This window comes from Lepeophtheirus salmonis, chromosome Z (genome assembly GCF_016086655.4).
Source record: "Lepeophtheirus salmonis chromosome Z, UVic_Lsal_1.4, whole genome shotgun sequence".
Lineage (NCBI taxonomy): Eukaryota > Metazoa > Arthropoda > Copepoda > Siphonostomatoida > Caligidae > Lepeophtheirus > Lepeophtheirus salmonis.
In genome coordinates, this window is record NC_092584.1 from 6665979 (window position 1) to 6681093 (window position 15115).

At 29.7% G+C, this 15115-nt stretch overlaps 2 long non-coding RNA genes across 2 annotated transcripts; one reads left to right on the forward strand and one right to left on the reverse strand.

Annotated features, from left to right (window-relative positions):
• Nucleotides 1–2433: 2433 nt before the first annotated feature.
• Nucleotides 2434–3720, reverse strand: LOC121130544 (uncharacterized). Its single transcript, XR_005868742.2, has 3 exons — nt 3390–3720; nt 2925–3053; nt 2434–2859 (listed from the first exon to the last, which is right to left on the reverse strand). It is a non-coding gene; the product is annotated as an uncharacterized lncRNA (long non-coding RNA).
• An 86-nt stretch (nt 3721–3806) lies between these two features.
• LOC121130543 (uncharacterized) lies at nt 3807–5267 on the forward strand. Its single transcript, XR_005868741.2, has 2 exons — nt 3807–4087; nt 4140–5267. It is a non-coding gene; the product is annotated as an uncharacterized lncRNA (long non-coding RNA).
• The last annotated feature ends 9848 nt before the right edge of the window (nt 5268–15115 follow it).

The window sequence follows — 15115 nt, forward strand, 5'->3', positions numbered from 1 at the left end:
CCACGCTTGATCTCCTCTGGCGGTTCTTCAAGCCAACAGTCGTTCGGACGGTTGTATACCTGGTCCACGATGAAAATCTTCTCGTGAGAGAAATTTTTTATGCTCTCATTATTATTCTTTCATTCTTGAGGAGAGAACATATATGTACTATAAACTATAAAGTACAACCACAAATCTGTTTGTTCATGAATAACAAAGAGTAACGCGTAGGATTTATAAGTGTAAATCACCAGAACCAGATGGGCTCAGGTCACTCAGTCCAGCATTGATAGGTTGACCTTTCCTTTCGGTCACATTTTTGTGAGAGTGTTAGAAGACCATGCTATCAGAAGGTAGGCATGTATGATCCCTTTTCCGACCTCCTGTTTGCATTTAAAACAGAAAAAGGAGAACCTTGGGAGTTTTTTCAGGGAGTTTTTGGGTCTGCTGAGAGGAATAGGGTAATCAAGAGTATTTTTGTTTGATTTTCCAACCTCACAGATGTAACAGTAACAGTAAACTTTAGGTTAGAGATGGCCCTTGTGTGGATGGAAGTAATTGATAACCTCCAAGAATTTAAAAGCTACTTGAATTGCTTGTGGCCTTGTGGTAGAACTTCCGCGCTCAGCCGCTTCCTCAGGAAGAAACGGAAGAAATTGTAAATCGAAGGTGGAAGACAGTCCTGATGGTCCATGTAGCCACTGACAACGAAATCGTTGACTTTTATCATTTGCCTCTCTAAGGGAGGCCTTAAGCTAGCTTTTCTCTAACAAGCCACACAAACAATGTGTCTTGCGATCTCTCTCTTGCAAAACTATGCTATTCCAGCTCGCCGTAGATAGAGATTCATAGAACAACGTAGAGTGGTCTACAGAAGAGGCTGTCGTTGAATTCGGAATATGTTATGTTTTTAGAGTTTACCTCAGATGAAGGATACATATTCCATAATAAATTAAAAGAAATAAAGTTTATAAATTATGCTTGAATTTGTGTCTCTTCTTTCAAGTTTTTGCTATAAAGCTTTTATTTACTTTTTAGTTTTAGATGCTCTAATTTTTTCAAAAAAATTTATATTTGAAATTTTTTTTTCCAAAAAATCTAATTTTCTGTGAATCGGTTTGGATTTTTTTAATATTTTTCCGAAAAATTAAATTTTATGGGAACAGCTGTTGATTTTTAAAAATTTTATCGGAAAAATTTGATTTTTGATAATTTTTGGGCGGAAAATTTAATTTTCTGTGAATAGATATGGGTTTTTGAAATTTTTCTCCGAAAAATTTTGATATTTGAATTTTTTTTTTAAAAAAAAAAATTAATTAACTGTGAACACCATTGAGTTTAATTTTTTTTAATTTTTTTAAATTAAATTTTTGGGTACAGCTGTGGATTTTTGAAATTTTTCTCAAAAAAAAAATGATTTTTACGGACAGCTGTGGATTTTTGAGCATAGCAATGGATTTAAAAAAAAAAAAATCTAAAAAATTTAATTTTTATTGAATGGCTTAAGATAACCCTGCAGACGCCCTTGACATTTCTAGTTGACAATATTATGATAGTTTTTGATATGTAGTGGTAGTTGAGTACTTACTTTAATTAAGCTTAATTTAAGCTCATATCACAGTTATATATTTTAAAAGACGTGCAGACATAGCAAGTTTTTTGATAATGATTGTTATATATATATATATCAGACAATATTAAATACAATTCCTTGCTAGTGCTGAAGATCCTCTCGAGAAGTGGTTCTCAAATGGGGGTACGCGTACCCCTTTGGGGTACTTGGAGGCACTCCAGGGGGTACTTTAGATATTGAAAAAACATTTTACAAGTAGTACAATAATGAAACTAAAAAATGCTTTGCACTGCTTAGGGGGACATTGGCCATGATATATTTAACATCACTGAAAAAAGGTTGAGAATTCCTGCTCTAGAGGAAGTTATATATTATAGGGTAGATTTCTCGATAATATTCTCAATTGCATATTATATTGGGCATTACACATAGAAGTTACATGGCGATGAAAGGGAAACTTTATGTAATTTTTCAATTATTTTTTCGACTCTAAACTGGGCTTTGTGATGGTCTAAAAAAAAAATCAAAGATGCCATTGTTTATTCAAAGATATATTCACAAAATTCAATTAAATTAATTTTCAGTTGCAAGGAAATTAAACCAATAATTCCTAAGTTAGATCTGTAATCTCCACTACCTTCCTTTCTAACTGTAAGTTATTGAAAGGGAATTTAGCCAACCATGAGCTTCTGAAGCCGCTGTGAATTGGTTTAAGAAAATAACATATAATATTATAAGCTACAAGTGCATTGTACTCTCCTCGAAGATTTGCAAAGATACATGTCTGAACGATATCAGGATTTTTATAGCTAATAATAGTACCAGACTGGGTTGTCAATCCATTCTTAGAAGTCAACTGTGAGGAGACAAGAGAGGTAGAGTAAGAATGATTTTTAATCAAGAAATTGTATAAGTTTGTCGTATAAATACTGTATACTTTGTCTTTCTATCTTGAAATTGGAGAAAAAGACAATGAATAGTTGAAATTCAATTATAGCAACCTTTTAATAAGAAGGAAATTCCTTTGCAAAGCGAAGAATATATATTTGGATTCGGAGTAGAGGGATTTCGACTTTTTCGAGATATTCGGACAGTTAACACTTTGGGGGATCATGAAAATAAATGGAAGGTACATTATTGTGTAGACTGAGGGATGAGGGAGCAGGAGATATCATCTAATTAATTAGGTAAGTCACTGCAACTTTTCTTGTATGTTCATTTTCTACGATGAACCATTAGAGTTTAATTACAGGATGAATGTCATTGGTATTATGAAGAGAAAGTCTGTATCACAAATCCAATGACTCCTGTAATAGAAAATTAATAGAAACATACATACATAGAAATATACAGTATAAACAAGATATCATACCCAGATTTTTGGCTACAAAAAAGAAGTATCTGACCTCTATCCAGTATTATGAAATAAGGTAAAAATATATTTTGCTTTTCCATCATCATATTTGGTAGACCGACCTCATACACCCATCCCAATATTTTTCTATTGGAAGAAAAAATTATTTGTTTATTTGGGTGGGGGCGGGGGAGGCTCTAGAAGTTTATATTAAAGCCAATGGAGTACCAGTCTGAAAAGGTTTGGGAAGCCCTGGTATAGGTAGACATCACAGATTAATAAGACGAGAAGAATTTACTATTAATTGATTCATTTTTGTTATTTTAGAGGCAATTATCTTAAAATTGATTACCATGCAAACTATTTCTTGCTAACTTCAGGCCATTCCTTTTATATTAAATCATTTAAACGGTTTCCAAGTTTGATTTTGTGAATTGACATTCTGCGGAGCAACAGGAAGGAGCATAGAAAAGTATCTTTTACCTTTAGGTTTTTAGAAGAGATGAATCATTTGCTCTATTATGCATAAGAATTTGGAAGATTGAACATTTCTGATGAGTCGAAGAAATTAAGAAGCTTGTCAAAAAATTGTTTCTTTCTCCATCCATCCATGGATCCCTTAAAAAGCTGCAATATTGATGGCTTCAGCTATAAGAGTTAATTTTAGTGTCTCCATTTATGGAGTGTGATACTAAGATATTCATTATTATTTATTTCGTTGTTATTCTGTAGGAGATGTCTTCTTTCACTTCCAGGGAAGCTGCAATGTCTAGCCCCTTCGTAACTTAATGTATGAATTTGATGTTATGCATTCGTGACTCCTTTTCTACGATATCATCCTTTAGTTATTGTTATTATTTAATATATGTATAAACCTCATTATTCTTCTTATTAATAGCTGTGCATTGTGTATGTTTGACAGAGTTGTAATAAGAATATATAGATACGTGTTCCCCTTAAATTACATCGTTGCCTTATTCCTCCACGTTTCATTCTCTCCTTATTTCTCTCAGTCGTCCTGGATTGCTTTATTTAATAGTTTGTGTCTCTTCAACCTCGTCAAGACACACCAAAATGTCCAGGAGTTGTCCCCTGAGCTCAATTAGGAGACCCAAGTTGATCGAGCCATCGAAGTTGAAGATAAATTTATATAAGAACAGTTGCTAAAAATATTACACGTGGTACTTATGTAAAATTACAACTATGACAAATATTATAGCATTATAATTGTAGAAAATTCATGGGTTAACAAAGTGGAATTTATCATCAAAAAATATATTTTTCACCACAACAAGTTGAGTGATGGGAGCTTGGGATCTTCCAGATAGTATTTTAGATTTAATATTTCTTTTTCTAATGGCTCCAAAACATAAAATCGACATATCATATACGTCTTTAAGTAACAAACAAAAATAATATGGAATTGAAGACACGGAGAAGAAGAAGTCGGAATTTCTGTAGAGAAATTTAAGCTACTCCGTTATCGAATAAATATTAAAAATATTTACAACACTGAAATTATAAGCATAAACAACATCAAATTAAGTATATTATCGTCTTCAAATCTAATTGTATGAAATCTTTAATATATCTAGACTTGTCTTAAAGTAATACATATTATTATTAATCATTATTTTATGATACTTAAGTATCTTGGCTTTGTGTTCCTCGTTTGACATTATCAGAACAATATTATTAATGATTATAAATTGAAATGTCTTCTAGTTCTTCAACAACCTCTGAAGACCTGAAGATACATATTGAAAGTGCCCATAAGAAAGAAAAACATTTCGAATGTAGTTACTGCTCTAAATCTTTCTCACTTTCTGGAGACTTAAAGAGGCATATTGAAAGTGTTCATGAAAAGCTAAAACAATTCCAATGTAATCAATGTCCTACTTCTTTTACACGATCTGGAAACTTAAAGACGCATATCCAAGGTGTGCATGTTAAAATAAGACAATTCCAATGTAGTTACTGCTTTAAATTTTTAAACGTTCTGGACACTTGAAGAGACATATTGAAGGTGTTCATGAAGAGAGTAACAAATTCCAAGGTTGTTCCTGTTTTAGTACTTTTTCACAATTAGGAAGCTTACAGATGCATTATAAAACTCATCATAAGTAGACATTGAAGGTATATGGATGTGCAACTTTTTCAAGATAGTAAAATATATTTAAACATTCTATAAAAAAAAAAAAAACTTTATTTTTCTTTTGTTTACAATTTATAGTTATTTATTATTTAAAATGCATTATGCACTTTTTCGCTCCGATGATTGTATGGTTATTCCAAAGTTCAATGTGTTTCTATTTTTTTAGAATTCTTATAACCTAAAAATATATATTTATCCTTACAAAAGTGTATCTTATTCTACAAAGGACTTTCGAGGTTAAGAAGACCTCTATCTCTCTGATCAAAGATGTCTGCTCATCATTTCCCTTCAGTAACTCTTTAATGGGTAAAAATTTTACATTTTTACGTATTAATTCTTCAAATAAACAATGAGCTTTATTTTATTAAAAGAAGATTATATATAGAAAAATTAATTCATATTTGCAGTCAATGCAGATATTGTTATTTTAGGGGAATAAGTTTTTTAAAGGGTTCTAAGAAAGCTCGCCTGTGCAAAATTTGACAAAACCTCGGAACTGGTCAAAACTTGGGATTCTCTGTTCCTTTCTTTATGAAATTTAGAATTTATTTTTTTCCAACCAGGCAACACTATTTAGAAACATGTTGACTTTTGTGCAATGAGTACATTGAATCCCAGTTCGTTTGAAAAGTAACCTTTGTTTGATTTCTTAAAGACTAGAAGGAGTAATTGCTTGGAATGACGCAGTTAATTATGCACACACTCAAAATTCCTCATTAGACCAATATACATATGACAAACTTGAGTAATAAATTAATGATAATTGATATATGAATATTTCTAAATACATGAGGGAGGGGCCGCTATTAAACATAATTTGAATGGTCAAATTGAAAACTTAGCACAAATATGCACTTATACAAGGAGCTCACTAATGATGTGACCGTATAATGTTTTAATATGAATTCAATCTACTAAAAAAAACATACAATTAATAGCAAACCACTTAAGAAATAAATTAAAATTGTCAATATATCGTTTTAATTATTTTATATTATCATTTGGAGACTAATTAGTTTTACATCTAGTGGGTGGATTCTTCATGAGGAGATCCTCTTCGATGGCGATACATGTTTGAAGTGAGTATTTTCCCATAAATGCATCTAAACCTAGAGTAAATAAAAGCTTTATAGCAAAAACTTGAAAGAAGGAACACAAATTCAAGCATAATTTATAAACTTTATTTCTTTTAATTCATTATGGAATAGGTATCCTTCATCTGAGGTAAACTCTAAAAACTTATATTAAAAAACAACAACATCAGTATAGTGAAGAAATCAATAATATATTAAGAATAAGTGGCTATTAGATACTAAACATGAAATGCTCATGTGAAAAAAATAGACTTAAATAACATCTTAATTTGTCATTTATCTTGAATATAGAGTTCAATGTAATTATCTTGTTAATGACGCATTGAATAATCTTCTTTTGCCTTGTAATTTTTGCTATTTTCTCTATATAATTTAGTATATATTTGAATAATACTCGGGAAATCAAATTTTTTTAAAGTATTCTCACTTTCATATTCCTTGGAATAGTTTGTAATATAGACCAATAATATTTCTCCAAATAATAATACGAAGGATTTCAAAATTTCTACTCCCTTGACAACAATCATAACAACGAAATATTATTTGGATGTCCAAAATAAAACCGAATGAATCAATTAGTTAAAAAAAATAAATTAACAGCGAACTCAGTTATAGAGAAAATGTAAATTTTGAAGAATATCATTGATCTTTTATTATTTTTTTAATCAATAGTAAAACAATCGTATTATTAATTAATTAATTTTTAATCGTAAAAATTCAAATCTTGAATTTTTTTTAAATAAACAGTTTCATATCTAAATTGATATAGTTTTTGGAAAAAAATATCACATATTAAATTTCCAATATAATTTTTTTTTTTTAAAGTCAAATATGAAATTTTTCGAAGAAAAATTTCAAAATACGGTTATTCAGAGAAAATTAAATTTATTGGGAAAAAAATTTGAAAAATTAAATTAAATTTTATCAAAAAATAATTCAAATATTAATTATATTTCCTTGTAAAAAACAAAAATTCCTTTATTTGGGCAGGAAACTATTTATTTACAACTTTAAAAAGTAATAAAAAGTTAAATACCAGTAATAAGTCATTGTCGATAAGAATCGGACTCGCCCATTAAAAAATATTAGTCTCCCAATCCCGATTCCAGAATAAATACGATTAATAGTCTCATGACTAATTATTATAATAGGCTATCAGAGGTTATATTCATGGGTTAATACAGTCCACTTGTACCATTCACGGCAATTAATTTATAGATAATTCTTTGTATAACTTACTAAGGATTAAAAACCCAGTTTAGACTCTACCCTTCTTAAGCGTGTGTTTCTTTTTCCCTTTTTGTTAGTTGGATGTACCTTCTATAGGATATAATATCGTGTTTTATATTGTTCTTCTTTTTTGACGATCTGCTTGAAACTTTTAATGTTGGAATATTATATAATGTCAATAGCATAATTTTATGCCTGTTTTATTTATTATTTTTACACTGAAAGGATTAAATAAATGAAAAAAAATCAACCAAAAACTAACACTTCATGCCAATGATAAATACTAATGTTTGATCACTGATGGATTTCTTAAATATTTTTTAAAGTTTTGATCAATCTTCCCAATAGATGGAATATGCATCGCTCTACATGTGACTTCCTATATTGCAGATTTTTAAACTTTATTCTTATTAAACTATAATGGAAAAGTTACTGATATTATTTTTTAATTGTTTAAACGACTCAAAGGAATACGATCTATTAAGTCTTATTTCGGAGGAAGGGGCTTCAATTGGTAGAAAGCTTAAACAATATTTCAAAGTAGAAGGCAATAAATAAAACTATTATATAAAATAAAAGGTGTACAGTTAATGTGAGATTCATAGTAAAATAATTTAATAAATATTTATATGGGTTAATTAACAACCCAAATCAAAAGTAATGTATAGATCAATGTATTTAGTTAAAGAACGGTATGTGTGAAGTTTCCTACGGATTGAATGGCTGATATTATTGCCTGGTTATGTTTTGGTAAATTAATATTAGTTATCGAATCACCATGTAAGGTATTAAGTTTCACATTTTTCGACAAATATACTATATATCATGTTATAAGAAATGTAGGATTAAACAAAAAATTATAAATCACATGTGTAAATAGATTAGATTCTAATTTTTAGATGTGATTATCAGCTGCCTTCTTTGATATAATTTTTTGAGGGTATAACGAACGTATTTTTTAGCAAAATATTTAATCAAGATATACGACGTATAACTGACTTTGACTAATAATTTTTCTATCCGTTGCAGTAGATTCGAAAATGTTACACTCCATGAAATTGTAATTCATTATGAACCATATTCTCAGAATAATAACTAATGAAACGACAAAGTAGAATATTTCGAAATATATTTGAAGTTCCAAGTTTAAAAAAGAAGGTTTGAATTAAATATAATCTACATACTTAAAAATTAGCCATCATACATTTATGTTAAATATACAAAATTAAACAATTGTAATCATATAACTAATAATAACAATAAATTATAAATACAGAATATTGAAATAATAGATTGATCCAAATTATATTTTCTTATTCTGACATCGGAATTCAGTTAAATATGTCATAACTTTAGGTTGCAAAGCACAATCAAGACGTGAAGTTTAATCACAAAGATAATCACCCCTTTTTCTTCATGTGGAAGTTGCTATGCTATGTACAATTGTGCACAGGATAGATATATGTCCAGCTATGAGATCTAAATAATGATTAATAATAAAGTAAATGTCAAAATCATAAAATTAGAGAATAAATTTACTTATATAAAAATTTTAAAATTAAATCCATCCTAAAGATTTAGAGCAAAATGTAATTATGTAGTAATGTCCGGCGATATTATTCCTTATTAAGAGCATCAAAAAGATCCCCCCCCACTATTTGTGCTTTTATAACAACATACTATTATCATGAAGGATGCACACAATTTCTAATTATAATGCTACACTCAATGCAACTACCCCCGTTGTTGTGACTAATTGAGCAGTTGTTTTTGCCATTTAATGAGTCGTGTATCGTATAATTCTTGATATTTTTTAGCTAAAATAGAATCATATTTTATGATTAGATTTAAAAAAAGAAAAGAATACTTACTGATAGATGGTACAAAATTCAGAGTTTTATTTCGAAATTAGTAAATATTTTATAGATTTTACTGATAACTTTGATCGTAATTTGGTGGGGATGGCTCTAAAAATGCTGAAAATTATCTCAACTTCACAATTTACTATGGGGGTATTTCCATAAATTTTTTGAACGTAGGGGTGATTATCAATGAATAAGGGCGATATTACATGCAATAAACATCTTTGTGAGATCAGAGTTAAAGTCTGACTTGATGTTTTCATCATTAAGTTGATTTTTAGATGAATATCCAGGCTCTTGATATGAGGATAATGAGTGGCGTTTAATTCTAGACGGGGGACTAAAGGTACATTTATATCGACAAATCCGACAAGCCATCTGTTTTTCGTCCGGTAGTATTTTCCAATTCCTGACCCTCCATTTCCAGAAATCCAGACAGAAGGCTACGTATATTGGGCATTTTATTCAGTTTTATATCGACTATCACTATCTAATATTATATTAATATTGAATAATAAAGGCGGGAATTGATAAAGTTCTTGATAGAGGAAGATGTTTATTATTTTTATCAGTGATACCATAAGTATTTATTCCCTTTCTCTTCGCATGCTTTTTTATCCTTACCAAAATTATCAACCTTATACCATAACGCGTGTACCAATGATCATTGACTTCTATCACGTTTTTAATATTGACGTCATAGTAGATGAGTGGTTGCGTGTTCTATCAAAATCTATTTTTATTCCCGGCAGTCGGTACAATACATTAAATGGAAAATTCTAGCAATAGTGACGTTATAGACTGTAAGTGGTTGCGTGTTTTGTCAAAATTTGCCTGTCTTGTCCAGCAGTTGGTACAATACATCAAATTGAAAATTCTAGCAAGCCTGATTACAATATGGTCTAACATTGTATTTCTATTAACCTTGGATAGGGGTACTTCTTTCTTATATAGACAGTAAAGAGACCAAAAAGGAAGGAGGAGACAGATGATTCATGGTGACTATATAGAAAGGATGTCTATAAGAAACTTGCAACACAGTCTGGTTTACGTTAGTTGATATTTTTTTGATGACGTCACATCGGACCCACGTTCAGTATTACTGACTAGTGTTAACTCATATTATTCAAAAAAATATAGAAGTTGTCAATGATTGGTTTGATTGCATGCATGCAAATACTTTTTTTTAGCAAGATTAGACTTTTATGTGGATTCGGTTTACACTTTTAAAAACAACTCCACGGTTTGTATGATTTTTTGTATATTTTCTCTCGAATTCGTGCCCTCAGAGGAAGTATTGAGCACTAGTCTTCGGCTGAGGTCCTTAGAAGAGTAAAAGTTATCATGATGAGCAAAAATCATAACTTAATCCTGAGAAAACAAAGTAGTTTATCAAGAAGCTAATAAAAATGATCAAACAGGTTTGAAAGATGATATCCAAATTGTTAGAAAATCTTTGACTCATGAATACTCTGTATGTACAAATAATCAGCCTCATGAATCACATTAAGGAATATTAGATTTAATTGAATGTTAGAAAGCTTCAGAACATTCTGAAAACTTAGAAACTTTTGGCATTTACAAAGAGATGCTCCAGCAAATTTCAAAGCTTCCAGAATTCAAAGTGATTGCTCATACCAGGGTCTTACCAACATATTACCGGTTTTTTTAGAAAAAAAATCAAATATGTTTATACACATCATGGACAAAAAACAAGTGAAACAGAGCCTACAGAGCAAACATTGAGTTTTTGGACTATGTTTGTTTCTCGAGGAGGCCTTACTATTCCTTCAAAGGAATTATTGAAATGTTTCCAAGAATCTGAATATAAATTTCAAGAATTTAACATGAGGACGGCATTTACAAAAGAACAAACGTTTTTGAAAGGTTGTCTGATCCTTTTGTTGAACTTTACCCTAGTTACCCTAAGGAATTGATTGTCTCTTTTTTGAAAAAAAAGAACAAGGATTGAAGTAAATGCATTTAGTGAAGGATTATGTTTAAATATTATTAGTATTAAGTCTGGGATCTTTACAAAAATAAATCAATTACTAAGAATGTACCATACGTGCTAATTATAAGTTCTTTGATTGAAGACAATATTTAGAATGTATCAAGATGATGTTACGATTGTTTGATTCATTTGGTATTATTGTGGACTTGCAAATGCTATTTTCTTATTGAAATTCTTGTCAGGCGAGTAGAGACTTCAAAATCATTCCTATTATTAGTTAAATAACTATCATTGATTTGTATTACTAACTATTCCATGCTATATAAAAGTGGGGATACTGTAGAAAACTTGATTTCCCTAGTATTATTAAAAAATATATATATCTAGAGAGAAGAGTCAAAATCCTAAGGGAGAAGAGGCTTATTTAAAGCATCATATTCGGTTATGTTTGCAAGATAATTACATTGAACTCTATTTTTATTATATTTAAGATAAATGACAAATTAAGGGTTTATTGTTAGTTTATGTTTTTCAAATAAGCGTTTCCTATTTAGTGCATAATATCTACCTATTATTAATATATTATTGATTTCTTCGCTATACTACATATATTTATTTGAAAATGTATGTTCTAAACTATTTTTTTAAATTAGTTTTAGTACTGTAGTTGTCAGAGGGTAAAAATTTACACTTATAGAATTGTCTGATAAGAAAATAAAATACGAGTATATGATGTATTAATACAATTAGTTTTATAAATTTGAATTTCCTCCTCAATTGACTCCGCTGTGACATCATCAAAATTGCATGTACAATTGTAAACAAAAACAAAGACATCTCTTATCGACGTATATAACTTATAAATAGTCACCTTGCAGATAGTTGAAATAAATAAGTAAACAAAAACTATGGATATGACTTATGTTCAGGAACCTCGATCAAAAAATCTATTGTTATAAATACAGTTTTGTATAGTATTGGGTTATGTATTTTTGTTTTAAAATAACTTTTATAATTTTTTAGAGCATAATTATGATTTAGATACTATAAATAATTGTTTAAATTAATAGTCTATGTTTCTGGTTTATTCTAAAGAAAAATATATAACCCTGTACAAAACGTTAACTTCCATTAAATTATATTAAATGAGATGAAAATAGTGCATATACAATTTTAGACGAATCAAAACTAGAGATAAGAAAAAAACATTCTTGATTGATAAAAATGACGCCTCTTTCCCTTATGGTCTCTTAAGTAGACAGCCGTGAACGGATTTTCCAATACTGTACCAAGAATTGATTTTTTCTCAGGGCAGCCTCAATTGTCCCTCTGAAACGTTGAAAAAATATTTTTTAGGATTACTAATAATTAAATCCCCTCAACCTATGAACCGTTATATCTATTTAGCCGATTTTTTAGTCGTGTGTTATTGAAACTAGCTTATTTTTAGCCGAATTTGTTAAAAAGTACATGGAAACGATCCAGGACCTTAAGTGACGCAGTGGAAGTGGGAAAAAACAGAAAGAATTTCTGGGTCCGGCGAGGTACAAGAAGGCCGCAATTGCCAATCCGAACTCCACGATCACATCCATTGTAGGGGATCTCGGTGTGGCAAGGTCGACCGCATCTTTACGGACAAAAAAATAAAAAATAAAATAGACAGCAAATCCCTCAGAAGAGTTGAAAGTTAATGTTGCAAAAACAGTCTGACAAGAGGTTTGAGAGGGCAAAAAACTCTTCAACGCGAGGAAGCGAAATTCAGCCGACATCTTTGTATTTTCAGATGAGGAGACTTTTACGGTAGATCCAGTGTTTAACCAGCAAAATGGCCGGGTATTAAAATTCCCCGACGTACCCCTGGATGACTCCTCCAGGTACGCGACCAACACAAAGCATTTCGCATATGTGATGATGATAGGCCTCGTCGCATCCAACGCTTATGACCACGATTCAAATAAGTTCAAATAATTTTTAGATAAACCTGTGGTACATAAATTACAAAAACAATATTTGTGTGGTTATCAGGATATACTAGTATTATTGTTATTATAAGATCTTTTTACATATACAATATATTCAATTGCAAATACAGATTCCTCCAGAGAACTATACACATTTTTAAATGTGTGTAATAATTCAATAAAAAATATGATTTTTTTGACTGACGAGTTTTAAAGAGAGTAACGAGTAAAAGTTGTAATTCCTCGAATATTTGTTTTAGAAACTCGAAAATACTCTTGTAATAAAATTCAGCTCGCGGAACATCACTAGTTATTATTAAAGTCTTTCTCTAATCCATTTTCTCTTCCTAAATGCATTTAGACTATTTCAGTTAGCCTACTAATATTAAATATTTTTATATAATATAAAAACTATTCTCTTCTAGTCTCTTAAGAATTATTTTTCCTCGTCCCTTCCTCTTTCATACTTGGTTTAAATCCAATAATGTATATCTCTTTATGCGAGATAATTACATTATGTTTCACCTTTTATAAAGGGTAAATTTTGTTTTCATCTTTTTAGGACTGCTAAGAACCACATTCCTCCTAGACCATGTCATTTGAAGATGTTATATTGGAGGAATGTTAATAATCATGTTAATGAGATATACAAAAGTTTTTAGATCTTCCGAAAACTTGGGATACTAAAATAGAGAGATCTTACTATATATATGTATGACGACAAAAAATTTACTGCAGAGGCTCTAATCTCGGCTGGCTATATTTTATTTAATGCTCAATGTAAGGACTGTTGAAAAACTTTTAACTCTTCTTTAACCCATTTCGTAGATCGTCTTGTTGTGTATTACATTCTAAAATCCATAGTTATTCACAAAAATTACAATTTATTACTTTTTTGGAAAAAAGATTTCCCCAATTAAATTTCAAATATTAAATATATTGAAAAAATTTCAAAAAGTCATAGATATGTACTAACAAAAAATTATTTTTTTGTAAAAAAAATTAGAAAAATTAAATTTTTCCAAAAAAAAAATATTTGAAAAAAATAACAATTTTTGAAAAACATTTCAAAAATCCAGTAGTTCATAAAAAAGTAATTTTTTTGGTAAATAATATTTTTTTTTTGTTCAAATATTAAATTTTTACAAACATTTTATCAAAAATTCACAGCTATTGACAGAAAATTATTTTTTTTTTGGAAAAATTAAAAATATGAATATTTTTTTGAAATACTCAATTTTTGCTCTGCTCCCTAATTTGCACGAATGACAAAGGAATCTTTTTATAAAAGGCAAAAATTCTTTAATTTAGGGAGGGTAACCTCCCCTCAAGCCCACCCCCTGTAGACGTTCCTGTCAGGTGTTACCTTTCGACATCGGCAAAATATTTGGACTCTTTAAATTAGATTAAAGGCTTTTCAATGTTTTTAAAAAGAAATAGTCTTACTATGGAGACTATTGTTACATTCAATGGTGAATTGCGTCTTATATTTTATTCTTATATGCTCTTGCTTCGGTTCTTGTTATATGCTTGTATGTGATATGTGTGTAATGATTAGGTAGTTGTATAGGAGCAGGATAGGGATTGTTTATGCTATTTTTACATCTAAAATGAAAACCTAAATAAAAAATTGAATAATACGTCTCTTTTTTGCAAGATAATTACGTCATCTTTCAACTTGCACAAAATATGATTAAAAGCGAGCACGATATTTTTTGTGGTTTGCAATCTAAACAAAGTTTTTTTTTTATTTTCAAAATAACTAGTTTTGGGAGGATGCCAATTCTAGTAAATCCCTATTTCGATGCCGATTCTACATCCCATTCTAACATTATATATAGCATTGCCAACAAACTTCAGCCTATTTTACATCCTATCGAACCGAGTGGTTCATTAAAATCTGAACACTTTGAATTTTAATCATCCCAAAGATATAATTTATTAATTAACAAT